Source organism: Bufo gargarizans, chromosome 1 (assembly GCF_014858855.1).
Source record: "Bufo gargarizans isolate SCDJY-AF-19 chromosome 1, ASM1485885v1, whole genome shotgun sequence".
Classification (NCBI taxonomy): Eukaryota; Metazoa; Chordata; class Amphibia; order Anura; family Bufonidae; genus Bufo; species Bufo gargarizans.
The window spans coordinates 690,130,849-690,146,049 of NC_058080.1; positions in this window are offsets into that span (position 1 = coordinate 690,130,849).

Consider the following 15,201-nt stretch of genomic DNA (forward strand, 5'->3'; position numbering starts at 1 on the left):
GATTGTGTCCACTATCCATTTTCATTTGTTTTATATTTTACAGATAAATTTAAATTAAATGCAAAAATAAACTAATTCATTTCCATATGGCTTTCCATATGGTGCCTAGTCATAGTAGCAAATTAGTAAGTAGTTAATATGCCTACAAGAATAATAATGGCAACACATTCTGAGCCAGCAATTTGCCTACAGTAAAAGTCACCTCCTAAAGTTCCTGAAGTCCCCACCTACCATGAATTTATAACATTTATTTTGTGGCACACATGCCTTCACCCTCCCCACAGACCCCAAGGTCAGGGTGCGACTCTGGTAAATGAACTTTCTCCAAAATAAGGATTTAAAATCTGAGGCATGATCCAATGATCAATTATATGAACTTTAAATATATATATATATATATATATATATATATATATATATATTTATATATATTATCCAGTTTAGTTCCATTACATACAGAAAAAAATATCATAGTCCTTAAAAGTTTTTTTTCCAAGATATTGTTACTGATGCTCAGTATCTGATCCATGGGGGTCTGACACCCAGGGCCCCGCTGATCAGCTGTTTGTGAAGGAACAGGTGCTTACAGTAGCAGCGTGAACTTCTCTCTGTGCCCCCCCCCCCCCCCCCCATACACTGAGGCTGTGCTTGGTATCGTAGCTCTGCCCCATTAACATCAATGGGCTGTGTCTGAGTCATGTGACCAATGAATATGATGTCACACTAGAAAAGGCCATGCCGCTACGGCGAGTGCCGGTGCCTTCTCAAGCAGCTAATTGATGGGGGTCCCCACCGATCAGATACTGATGACCTATCAGAAGGATGAGTCATCAGTAAAAATCTTTAAAAGCCCCATTAAAGACTAGCCCCCTAGCTGTGCACTGTTGGTGTTTCTTTAAAGCAATACTGTACATCTATGAGGACTTGTAGTGAAGCAGCTTGTGTCCCAGTTCCCCTATAAGCTAGGGGGCTAGATAGTTAGATAGGTAATCAGATTTTAGTAATTCAAGTTAAAAACTTGACTTTAACTACTTTATTAGAAGATTCAAAATGGAACGTTGTCTAGACTCTATTCATATTGGCATTGGGTTCTGTTAGGTTTCCTTCGATTGACAGAATAGCTAAGTCTGGAAAATGGAAACAAAAACTTTACAGTCTCCTTATAAGTCAATGGGATTTCTCAAGATCGATTAACAATGACTGAAAAATAAATACAAATCCATCATGAAGTCTTTTAAAACTAAATACATTCCATCAGTGTGAGCAGCGCCTTAGTGCATATCATATAAATAAATTGGCTTAATTTTTTGCTGTTGGCTAGATAAATAATAGGAGAGTGACATGAAAGGGGCTGTGCATGCTAGGCCCGGGGCTACTAATTTACAATACGTTTCTATGTGTTCGTGATTAATAGTGATGGACGAACATTGGCCAGGACGATTCGCGAACGTGGACTGTAAGGTATTTCAGGTTATATTTTCAGCCACCAAATACTTACTAGAAGCGCACAAATCGTCCCACAACATGGACAGTGACATACCAGAGGAGGATCAATGGCAAAAATTCCCACAAAAAATATGCATTTTAATCAGGGGCCATTTTTATGTGTCTTAAAGGTAAACTCTCAAAAATGTGCCCTGCTGGAGCCTAGAATAATTTTATTTTAGGCCACGGGAGTACATGCCCCAAACATTAGGCATTCACCAGACAGAAAACATCAAGTGGTTATGTGGCTAGAGATATATTAGACAATCATTGAATATCAATTTTATTGCAGGCCAGTGGACTACAGGCCCCAAAAATGATTCATTCACAAGACAAAAAACATCAAGTGATTATGTGGATGGAGACGGTCATTGGATATCAATTTTACTGCAGGCCATTGGACTACAGGCCCCAAAAATTATTAATTCACTGTACAGAAAAGAACAATTGATAATGTGGCTGTACGTACATTAGGCGGTCACCGTAAAACAATTTTACTGTTGGCCAGTTAGATTACAGGCCCCAAAAATTATGCATTCACAGTACAGAAAAGAACAAGTGATTATGTGGCTGGAGGTAAATTAGGCGGTCACCGTATAACAATTTTACTGTTGGCCGATTAGATTACAGGCCCCAAAAACTATGCATTCAACGTACATAAAAGATCAATTGTGTATGTGGCTGGAGGTATATTAGAAGGTTATTGGATATCAATTTTACTGCAGGCAAGTACAAATACATGTTAAATACATGTTTAAAAGAACAAAAAATCTAAAATTGGATTAAAAACATGGCTAATGAAATCCCCCCTCTTGAAAAAAACAAACAAATAATAATAGTTGAAATTCGATAACATGTGTTAGTCACAGGTGTTGAATTCCTCCGTGGCCCCAAACGTTAGGCAGTCACTAGACAGAAAAGGCCTTTTATGCAGCTGTATTTACATAAGACAGGGATAATTATTTGTTCTGGGTGGTGGTGGATATGTGTGGGCTGGCATGAGGAAATTCAATTAAACGTGGTTGTCACAGGTGTTGAATTCCTCCAAAATCCATGCCTCATTCATTTTTAGAAATGTGAGGTAGTCCACACTGTCGTGAGCTAGGCGAGTGCGCTTATCGGTCATGATGCCCCCTGCTGTGCTCAACGTTCTTTCGGACAGGATACTGGACGAGGGGCAAGCCAAGATTTCCATGGCAAATTGTGCCAGCTCTGTCCACAGGTCAAGGCTGCACACCCAGTAGTCAAGGGGCTCCTCACTTCTCAGAGCGTCCACATCGGCCGTTAACCCAATGTAGTCGGACACTTGTTAGTCTAGGCGTTCCCTGAGGCTGCATACGGAGGGTGGCTATCGATGTTTTGGCTGCAAGATTGATCTCATATCTGAAGTGACCAACACATCTTCAAACTGCCCTCTTCTTGAATTTGCTGTAGGATTGGTACCCGCAACTGTTTCTCTGTGGGTGGAAATTCATCTGCCAGTGCCCGCAACAGCAGAATGCAGCATCTCTCACAGCAAGGCCTGGAAATGCAGCATTCTGACAGCACTCTGTGATGCTGGTAACATGTCCGCCATTTTGCGTTTGTACCAGGGGTCTAATTACATTGCCACCCAGTACTGGTCCTTGCCCTTTATGCTTTTTATAGAGTGGTCCCTCTTCAAACACTGGAGCATGAAGGCCCGCATTTGCACTAAATTGGAAGTGGTGGAGTGCCCTGGCTCCTGCTCATCGCCCAGGAGAATGTCGTCCTTGGTCTCCTTCCCCCATCCACGGACAACACCAGGGATCCCAGAAAAGTTTAAAGCCTGCTCTTCTTGCTCTTCCTCCCCCCAGCCACCATCCTCCTCTGACTCCTCTTCAGACTCCTGTCTCAGATGGAGTAGCCCCCCCTGGGAATTCATTCAGCATTGCGTCATCCTCATCTGCCTGCTCCTGTTCATTGACGGCTTGATCAATGACACAAGGCAATGCACGCTTCAGAAAGAAGGCATAAAGGTACGATGTCACTAATGGCACCCTGGCTGCGACTGACCAGTTTGGTAATCTCATCAAATGGCCGCAGAAGTCATATACGAGGTGGAGTTCCAACGCGTCATGGAGTCACAAATCAGACATCTGACGGGCAAATGGTGTCACTGCTGAATGTCAGCAAGGCGAGCCATGGCCGTGTAAGATCTTCTCAAATGGACAGAGATTGTCCTGGCCTGCCGCAACACGTCCTGGGTATTTGGCAACGAATCGCTGCACGACTAAGTTCAGGACGTGTGCCATGCATGGCACGTGTCATTTTCCCCTTTTTCAGCGCGCTCAGCAGATTGGCACTGTTGTCGCACATCACTTTAACAATGGTCAAATTAAGCGGGGTTAGCCACTGATTGGCCTGTGACTATAGAGCTGAAAAGAAGTGCAGGACTGGTGTGGCTCTTGGCTTCCAGGCACAAAAGCCACAGCACAGCATGGCAACATCTCACCTGGCACATCAAATAGGTTTTGGGGAGCTGGGGGTTGCAGTGGAAGAGGCGATAGCAGTGGAAAAGGAGGAGTCAGCCGAGGAGGAGACGGAGGATGGAGTAAGAGGAAGAGAAGAGGCAGGCCTGCATGCAATCCGTGGCAGTAACACCAAATCCACATGGGTGTCCGGGGACCTTCCATTGCGGTGTGCCAATGGCCACAAATTTTCTAAAGGCCTCTGAGTCCACCAGTTTATATGGCAGTAGTTGGCGGGCTAGCAGTTCCGACAAGCCAGCGGTCAGCCATTGGGAAAGAGGGTTATCCGACATCATCAACTTTTTAGGCTCAAACATTTGGGCCACAGAAGCCTGCCTTTTGCCTGATGAACGCAATGATGGCACGGTGGAAGGTGGAGGACAAATGGGAGGAGAGAGGAAAAAAGAGACAGGACGTGGAGCGCTGGGAGTGTGGCTTTGTGGGTTCTAACAGTGTTGCTCCCACTGGGCTCGGTGATGGCAGGCCAGGTGCCTTCTTAAGGTGTCATCCCTAGGTGAGTGTTGGGCTTACCGCGACTTATGCGTTGACAGCATAGGTTGCAGATGGCAACACTATTGTCAACAGCTGACACGTTAGAAAAAAGCCCACACTGCGAAGCCATGTGCCGGCATCCTGGGAGCGCCAGATGTGACCGTGCATGGTGGATGGCTCGCTCCAGATACATTTGCCTTCTGCTTTTTGCCTCCTGTGCACTGCAGGTTCTGCATACTTCTCCTCCCTATCTGCTGTTCCGTCTCTCCTTCTGAACTCCCCTCCTCTTCCTCTCTTGTGGGTACCCACGTGACGTCCATCGACACGTTATCATCGTCACCTTCATCACCACTAACATTTGATTTATCGGATTAGGCAGCAACAGCGGGGACCACCCTCCTTGGGCGGATCTGAGTACTGTCGTCAGACCGCTGGGTGGTAGCCGTTGCTACCTCCTCTTCCTCATCTGATGCCAAGAATGGCTGCGCATCAGTAAGGTCTGGAAATGGATGGGAAAATAATTCCTCTGACTCGAGTGGAGGGGCTATGGTGGTGGTGGTGTCTTTGGGGGTGCACACAGCAGAGGAGGGTGTTGATATAGAGGATGAGGAAGGTGCATAAGCGGAAGGCTGAGTGAGCCACTCAACCAACTCTGGTGCATCCTTTGACGTAATGGCACGCACCTTCTCTAACTTCCCACTTAGGCTCCGGCATGGTGCACCTGCCTGACCTCTACCACCCCTGTGGAATGGCCTGCCTCTTCCTGTGCCTGTCATTTTCAAAATGACCCTTTGACAAAGTCCCTATAGAAGAGCAGTATTTTTGCAAGCAGGTATATAGAACCCCTTAATGATTATTTGCTGGAAGCAGGTATATCAAATCTCTTAATCATTTTTTGGGGGGGCAACTAATATATCACACCAGTTGCAATTAGTTGTTCCAATAGCATTTGTCCCTCGGTATTTCAGCAGAACCGCATACAACTTTTGCATAATACAAATGCACTATGTAGAAATTATATTATAGGTATATTACACCCCTGCCTCAATCAGTTTTTTTGGGGGGCAACTGGTATATCCCACCAGTTGCCTTATTAGGGACACCCAACTGTTAGGGACACCTATTAGCACCTATTAACAGTCTGTCCCTGCTCCACACAGCAACCTCTCCCTACACTGGCAAAAGACTGAATGTAAAATGGCGGCCAGATCGGGTTTATTTATAGGGTAGCGGGTGTGCCCATGTGCTGAAATGTCTCAATTGGCTGTCCTGTCCCACCTGATGGATGTGTCATGGGTCAAAGTTTGGCGCATCGCGAACAAGCAAAGTTTGCCGCGAAACGACCGCCGGGCGAACCACAAGGCCATCTCTAGTGATTAACATACCAACAATAACAAATAATATGAAAAAAACTTTTTGGACTCAGGGCCATCACTGGTCTCCTGTACATTCAAAATGGGTTATAATTATCTTATTGAAAGTGACTAATTAACAGGCAAATTGTATGACACTAAACCGTCTGACTGAAATATAATAGTTCTCACTCAGTTGACATACATTCACCAAGGTAGGTTATGCCAGTAGAGACTTATCTGCTCAAGCCTTAACCCATAGGCTGGATGATGTTCCATTAGACCATCTACTGTACTGTATATTTGTAGGGGTATCAAATTTTGATTTGACTGAAACTGTGTCTCCTCCTAGAGAAAGCTTGTGAGTCCTCCCTTTTCCACCTATATCAAGTGGTTGACATTTCAAGACAAAAAATAAATAATAATAGAACAAAAGCCGTCATTCACTTAATGTGGGTGGGGGTAGCAGGACTCACAGGCTTTCTTTAGGAGTCCTGGCAGCATTTGTACAGCTTTTTAAATGAAAATACTGAATCAATTGTTGAAAAACTATGGCTTAGCATCTCTATCTCTCTTACTCTTATCCTGCCCTCACGAGATCTGAAATATCCATTTTAAAAATGGCAAAAACGTTTTATGAGTGTATGCCAAGAAGGCATCTGGGCCTAAAAAGACATGGAAATTTCCGTTACCAATTCTAACACCAACATATAAAAAAACTATGCCACGGATTAACACAATGAAACCTGTAAAGGTCAGGTTCCCACAAGCTAGAAGTAGATCATAACTCTTTGTTTTAGTCCAAAATATGCATAAAAAATTGCACTGTGTGAACCTGACCTAACAGCAATTAGTGGAATTCTTTGTTAAGCTTTGCTTATCTGTCTGCTTTCCAATCTTATAGATCACACTTTAAAACTACGGTAGTCTTTTAATTGTGAGCACCTTTAACATTTCCATTTCATCCCTTTTGCACCCATGCTATAAAATCATGTCTCATGTCACACAAAATATAGATATACTTAAAAAGGTTGTCCAGGGTCTTCGTTCCTCACAAATACTTCTGCTCTTGTCCATGGCAGCTATCTAGTATTATTTAATCCCATTTACATAATGTGAGAATGGGCAGCAATACCAAAGCCTGGCAATGGACAGGAGTGTCACTATTTCTGGAAGAAGGCAGACCCTTTTAATGTTGGGTTATCCCATGATTAATGTAAAAAATGAAAACCCGATATCATATAGTACATGATCTAGAACCAGCCCTGTACCACACATACAGGTCCTTCTAAAAAAATTAGCATATTGTGATAAAGTTCATTATTTTCTGTAATGTACTGATAAAGATTAGACTTTCATATATTTTAGATTCATTACACACCAACTGAAGTAGTTCAAGCCTGTTATTGTTTTAATATTGATGATTTTGGCATACAGCTCATGAAAACCCCAAATTCCTATCTAAAAAAATTTGCATATCATGAAAAGGTTCTCTAAACGAGCTATTAACCTAATCATCTGAATCAACTAATTAACTCTAAACACCTGTAAAAGATTCCTGAGGCTTTTAAAAACTCCCGGCCTGGTTCATTACTCAAAACCGCAATCATGGGTAAGACTGCCGACCTGACTGCTGTCCAGAAGGCCATCATTGACACCCTCAAGCAAGAGGGTAAGACACAGAAAGAAATTTCTGAACGAATAGGCTGTTCCCAGAGTGCTGTATCAAGGCACCTCAGTGGGAAGTCTGTGGGAAGGAAAAAGTGTGGCAGAAAACGCTGCACAACGAGAAGAGGTGACCGGACCCTGAGGAAGATTGTGGAGAAGGACCGATTCCAGACCTTGGGGGACCTGCGTAAGCAGTGGACTGAGTCTGGAGTAGAAACACCCACAGGCGTGTGCAGGAAATGGGCTACAGGTGCCGCATTCCCCAGGTCAAGCCACTTTTGAACCAGAAACAGCAGCAGAAGCGCCTGACCTGGGTTACAGAGAAGCAGCACTGGACTGTTGCTCAGTGGTCCAAAGTACTTTTTTTGGATGAAAGCAAATTTTGCATGTCATTCGGAAATCAAGGTGCCAGAGTCTGGAGGAAGACTGGGGAGAGGGAAATGCCAAAATGCCTGAAGTCCAGTGTCAAGTACCCACAGACAGTGATGGTCTGGGGTACCATGTCAGCTGCTGGTGTTGGTCCACTGTGTTTTATCAAGGGCAGGGTCAATGCAGCTAGCTATCAGGAGATTTTGGTGCACTTCATGCTTCCATCTGCTGAAAAGCTTTATGGAGATGAAGATTTCATTTTTCAGCACGACCTGGCACCTGCTCACAATGCCAAAACCACTGGTAAATGGTTTACTGACCATGGTATCACTGTGCTCTATTGGCCTGCCAACTCTCCTGACCTGAACCCCATAGAGAATCTGTGGGATATTGGGAAGAGAAAGTTGAGAGACGCAAGACCCAACACTCTGGATGAGCTTAAGGCCGCTATCGAAGCATCCTGGGCCTCCATAACACCTCAGCAGTGCCACAGGCTGATTGCCTCCATGCCACGCCGCATTGAAGCAGTCATTTCTGCAAAAGGATTCCCGACCAAGTATTGAGTGCATAACTGAACATAATTATTTGAAGGTTGACTTTTTTGTATTAAAAACACTTTTCTTTTATTGGTCGGATGAAATATGCTAATTTTTTTAGATAGGAAATTTGGGTTTTCATGAGCTGTATGCCAAAATCATCAATATTAAAACAATAAAAGGCTTGAACTACTTCAGTTGGTGTGTAATGAATCTAAAATATATGAAAGTCTAATGTTTATCAGTACATAAAATAATGAACTTTATCACAATATGCTAATTATTTGAGAAGGACCTGTACATCCAGAGATATTCCCATTAATTCCTCCAATTACTCTCATAGATTTATTTCAAGCTGGGAGCTTAGGGGGCATGCACTTTCTCAGGGGCTTTGTCCTTTCTACTGCAGGTGGTGGCAATTAAGGGATCAAACTGAGCATGTGCATCCATCTTAGTGAGGTGGACAGAGAGAGATTAGAAAAAGAGAAAACAGCAGGTGGCGTTACACAGATTTCAGTAAATTTCTCAGTAGCTATACTAAATCTTTAATTACATACTATTACACAAGTATTCAGATCCAAGTCCTGGTTTAAAATGTAGATATTTTTTGGGGGGATAACCCCTTTAATGTAATAGATATTTACTAAGCCTAGAGTTATTTTAGGAAGATATCAGAAAAGCTGATATGATACATGGTGGTGGCTGTCCGCCTTAACAAAAGTAAGCAGAAGATCAGGGGTACTAATGCTAAACCAACCAGTGAAATAAGTTGCCTAGTGAAAAACCTGTCAATCAGTGGCTGTAGGGCGAACAGCATGCATATAATTGCATAATCTCTTGAAGGACAGGACGTTCCCTTTAAGATATCTGAATTTTAATGTATAGGTGAAGCAATCCTCATATTGGTTCTTAACACGTTAACAATGGTAAGAAGCCTATCGCTGACCTTTTCAATGGCTTTTTTGCCATCATATCACACTCAAGTTTAGAACTGCTACATCTGTAATTTATAAGGGAGACATCCAATGTAAGGCAACATAACTGCACATACTTGTCAAATTTGTTTCAAATTTTTGTTGCTATCTTTTCATGCTCCATGATGTCTAGAGGGAGGGATTTATAACCAGCCTGTGCAGCCTGGAAAAGAAGTCTCCTGTACAGTAGATTCATCATGTGGCCATCTGAGTAAGTGTAGCTGTAAATGTACTCATTAGGTGGTCTCCAATAACCCTGGAAGGACACTAAATAGTCGCTAAACCATCATGCTCTACACTGTACAAGTGGAGTCGCACAAGAGTACGCACAGGACCTGCAAAGGTATAAATAAAGATTAACGGGTTGTCCAGGTTGAAAAGTTTTGTGGGCAAACTGCACCTTCTGGAGCCTCCTTTGAGCTTTCAACTCGGATATCCCCTTTAAACAACATGTATGTGAACAATGGGAAACAGAAGGCTTTAATCTGTAAAGCACAATGTAACAAAGGATATTAAATTCTATATGCGATCACAATAAAACACATTTTTGGGTAAGATTTGTGCCAGCCACTGATACTGGGCCTTTTTTTTTTGTACGACTGCTAAATATCTTTCTTTTTGTTTGCATCCAGCGAGGCTAAGATAACCTATTGTTTTCAGGTGAAGCATGCTTAAAATTCTAAAATGTTGACAGAAATAGGATACAATGATTATAGGGCTATTACATTTCTCTTTTTTCCGCACTGGATGTGCTGAGTCAGCACTCTCTGAAATGGACAGGCATTGTAGGTGTTAGGATAAAAAAAATGACGAGAAAAGAAGCATTGTTAAGCACTTCCTATTCACACTGATAATAAGATCTCTTTGCCAGACTACTGTGACTCATTCTTTCTTGCACAGACTTCATGAAAATATATATTTTTCTGTTTGTTAGAATTATACAAGGGAAAATCTTGGAAACCTTAAAACAAACCTGTCACTTTGAACAAGCTATCTGTGGGCAGGGTGTCACACAGCAGGATGAGCTGAGCAGACCCATATATAATTTTGATCCTGCATGATTTATAAATGTCTGCCCTTTAAGGGCTTAGGAGTCCAGTGGGCGGTCCTACTCCATGATTGACAGCTAAATGTGAATACACGCTTATACAGGGAAAGTTGTCAATCATTGACTAGGACCCAGAGTGAGCATGAAATATATTACAAGTTATATTGAAGCATTTTTCACAAAATAATATATTGATCAGCTCAGTTCCTCTATTTGCCCACAGATAGAGCCAATGGTTTAATGTGGGAGGTCACCGTTAAAGAATAGCTATCATATAGACAAACTGTCACGAAGACACGTAAGAGGTTTGTGATTCATTAGTGCTCCACTGTCCATTTGGCGTTTGGCTACCCTTTGCAGCACACAAGAAATCAGAAGACAGACCATGCACTGCTTAGGAGACAACTCCAAAGCATGGTTTACTTAAATGATAGCTACACTTCAAGACTATGAACAATAAGGGGATGTTCACACAACAGACTTTACAGTGGAACTTTGCCGAGACGAAATTCCGCTGACAACCTGCCAGCGGTCACATCCTTTCTGCCTCCCATACATCTTAATGGGAGGCAGCGCTGAGGATCACAGAGCGGCAGGTTATAGCCATGCCAATATGGGACATGTTCCTTCTGGGCGAGGCCAAGGCTCTAAGTCACTGTTCCACGATCCTTAGCGCTGCCTCCCATTAAAATGAATGGGAGGCAAAGGATATGGCTGCCGGCAAGTTATTCAGTGCAAACTCGGCTATAAGCCTCCGCTCCATTGTTGTGTGAACGTCCCCCAATTATTTAAATGTACAGTATTGTTAAGCTTCACATCAGAGAAACTTGGAACACGGAGGTCCTAGGATTGAATCATGGCAACGTCTGCATTTAATTTATATGTCCTTCCAAGATTTGTGTGAAGTTTATGGCTTTTTCTCACACTGATATGCCAATTACCTATTAAATTGGGCCTAGAGTGTGTATCTATCTGAGATAGCAAACTGATTATGTTACACTACTACGCATATATGCCAACTGTCTCCATTAGGCCAGGACAATACCACGAATTAGCCTTCAAATGTTGCAGGGCTCTTGTCAAAGATTTTCTTCTCATGTCCACATAAGAAGACTACAAGATCTGTGATTTCAGACCAGCACTGATGGCCTCTATAGAGCACTAAAGCTCCTTTGGCACTGCTCAGACTTCTCTTACTGGAAATCTGACATCAGATAACTGTCAACACAAATCAATGTCTTTTTGGTTAGAATTTAGTGAAACATTTTATTAGTAACAAACTGATAAGTCGTTGTATGAGCTTCCTAAAGGGTTCTTTATTGAAATCGGTGGTGGCTGGAGATCACAGACCGCACTAATGTGATTTGTCCACATGTATCTATGACATATCAAAAGATAATTTTGTCTACATTTCCATTTTAGGTTATGGTCACATATGAAAGTCTGCAGTGTACCTGCCGAAAATCTGAAGCAGCAAAATCCATACGAATAGTGTAGATTTTGTTGCAGGAGTCATCTTGAAAATTCAGCAGGTTTGCTGCAGACTTCACCTTCTGCAAGAGTAAAATTCGTGGCAGAAATCCGGAAAGCAAATTGACATGCTGTGAACAGCCTGCTGGAGAAGGCTGCCTCTAGTGTGAAAGTAGCCTAACCCAGTGGTGGGCAAACTTTTTTGTCAACTGAGCCAAATATCGCCAAAACCATGATTGAAATTTCTTTTGAGAGACACATTTTTAAAACCTAAAATATATAGGAAGGAAGTGCATGCTGAAGTGAATGGGTCCAGGATCAGGGATATGAGTGCTACAGAGTGCTTCCGTGGTGCTTCTGGCTGTGCCTCCGCACCGCAAAAAAGTAGTGCATTATTATTTTATTTTGCGCAAATAAGCCTAAAAAATAGCAAAGCCTTTTTTTCGACTTTTTAAAGTCAGAATCTTCGCGTACAGGGCATGATAAACTCTCCTGCTGTCTCTGCAAAGCTACTGAAGTATAGTTCCCATAAGATACAGGTAAGTCCGTGTATCTGCATATGTGCCACAAAAAAAAATATGCTACAATAATTTTCCTTGGAGAGACCATTGTTTACATGGGGGGCAGCACATCTTGAATTGTTTAAACCGGTGCCAGATGGAAAACAATATACTGTATTCCTTTTTTAATTAGCATAAACTCAAAGGTTTTATGCAGCCAGTACATATTGATGACCTACCCACAATAAGTATATATAATTACAAAACATATATGGAAAATTAATATTTCTGCTTGGACCTGACTCTCGTGCTTACATGGCTCACTATTATATCTCATATTTTGCATAGTTTAGAGGAACACATCTAAGTTATACTTGACTGCAGGACATACAGTATGGTCATGATTTATCTGCTTTGGACAATCCTTTGTTCAGGGCTCCCCAACATTAAGTTATACATAGGATGTCCCAATGCTGGATCACCCAGCAATCTGCTAAAATCCATGGGAGTACCCAGCAGCAACTGTTCAAGCCACTGCCGGCACAATCAAGTACATAGTGCCAATTCAAATCATTGGGCAATCTGAATTATAAATGGACATGTTGGCTCCTCCAAAGAAAGAAGCTCCTTGTCCAGTCCACTCTAAATGTATGGCGTCCCTCTATTAATTCAAAAGGACCCATCACAGACCTCAGCAAATTAGAATGCCAGGCTAATGCTAGGGATTGTACGTGCATCCATGAAACCAATGAGTACTTCCCGGATCATTTTTGCATCACGCAAACCGTTTCAGCTGGTCAGCATCTCTGAAAATGATCATGTGACATACATTCCAGGACTCCTCTGAAACTGGAGTCACAGACTGTGTGACATGATAAGTAGCTGACTAGATAAGAGAGATCATGCGATACACCACCTCACTCCACAAAACCAGAAAGTGCTTTATTTCAAGTCACCCCCATTTCACATCTTGAGGAGCTGTTTAAAGGGAAACTGTCACAGTACTTCTGGACTATTATCTGCAGTAATACATGAGTAGTACTAAAAATAAGGAGTCCAGAAAGCCATTTTTTTAAAAGTCCCAATAGCAGTGAATGGAGAAGTGGCCGCACATACGTGGCATCTGGACTTTTGAAAACTGCATGCACATACATAGAGACCTTTTAAATCATGATGGGGTCCTACGAGAAGGTCCCAGAGATATATTCTATACAGATTCAGATATGGGACGACCTATAATTTGATCTATGACAAGCGGGACAATTCGAGGTTCATTTATTAACTAAAACTTCAGTTTAAAGAAAAAAAAAAACATGGGTCAAAAATATAAAGGAAACATAACACAACAGACACATAATAGATATTACCAATAGTCAAATGGAGCACTGCAATTAAAGCAACAACTATGGACAATATCTCCACTATTATCCATGCCATATCCCTTTCATTGTGTCCCGGGGCACAGGGTCAGACTGGTCCACCAGAGTACCAAAGGATCCTCTGGTGGGCCCTGGCTCTCATACAATAGCAGGCTCCAAAGGTGCTGGAGAAACAAACCCATTTGGCTGCTTTTGGAGCCAATCATCAGACACTGGGGTTTATTTCTTTAATTGAAAACATATTAGTCATTATTAATGATATATAGGGGTTGGGCCTGGAGGATAATTTCCAAGGAACCTCAGACCGGCACTGCCCAGGCACAGCACCATACATATGGTTACAGCTGTGCCTCAGCTCAGTCTCTTTCACTTGAATGGCACTGATCTATAAAATAGGCCATAAATCTGGAAGAGGTTGTCTAAAATTAGAAAAAATAAGGCTGCCACAACTGTCAACAGGCTGCGTGTGGTATTGTAGCTTAGCCTCATTTACTTCAATGCAGCTAGGCTATAACACCAGACACAACCCGTGGACAGAGATAGCGTTGTTTCTGAATGAAAGCAGCCATGATTTTCTAATCCAAATATCCAGTATACGTCATCAGTTTCTGAACAGTGGGTGTCCAACTCCTGGCATCACCATCGATCAGCTGTTTAAAAAGGCTGCAGTGCTCCAGTAACATCATGTTTGTTGGTCGCATGACCAGCGAATGAGCCTGGGCTGCAATACCAAGCACAGCCACTACACGATGAACGGCACTGTGCTTGTTATGGTTTGAAGACATGGACCTTCAAACAGCTGATGTGTGGTGGTGCCAGGTGTCAGAACTCCACCGATCAGATATTTATGACCTATCCTCAAGATTAGTCTTCAGTATTTTCCGATGGGAAAGCCCCTTTAAAAGGGTTGTATGATCAGCAGCCTGTGTCTGCAGCATTCACTTGAATGGGACAGAGATGCAATATTATTCTCAGCCCGTGAACATGTGTGGAGCTCTTTCTGTAAGTGTATGTATCTCATACAAGTGTTTTATAAGTGTAATTATAGGCATACTTCTTGGAATTTGTAGGAACTCTACAGTCTTTCAGAAGAACATGTATCGGTAATCTCAGTAGAAGGCATACAAGTGTGTTAGCAGAATCTTGTCATAGAACATTGCACATGGTCGTCAATAAAGCTTTGTCTTCTTTAACGTCCTTTCACATAAAGCTTCCTATGTACAGCCTTAAAATAAGGTTCTACGGTAGTTGTGATCTAATCACACAACAGGCTTTAACTGAGAAATAATCATATGTACACCTAATATGTATAAAGGATCTAGTACAAAAGTCGTTAAAATGTTGTCACGATGGTTGCTTTGAATGAGTATGCTTCTTGACGAGTTTAGGCACCAATGATTTCTAATGGATGAAGCCACCTAAATCACAAGACAAATTTA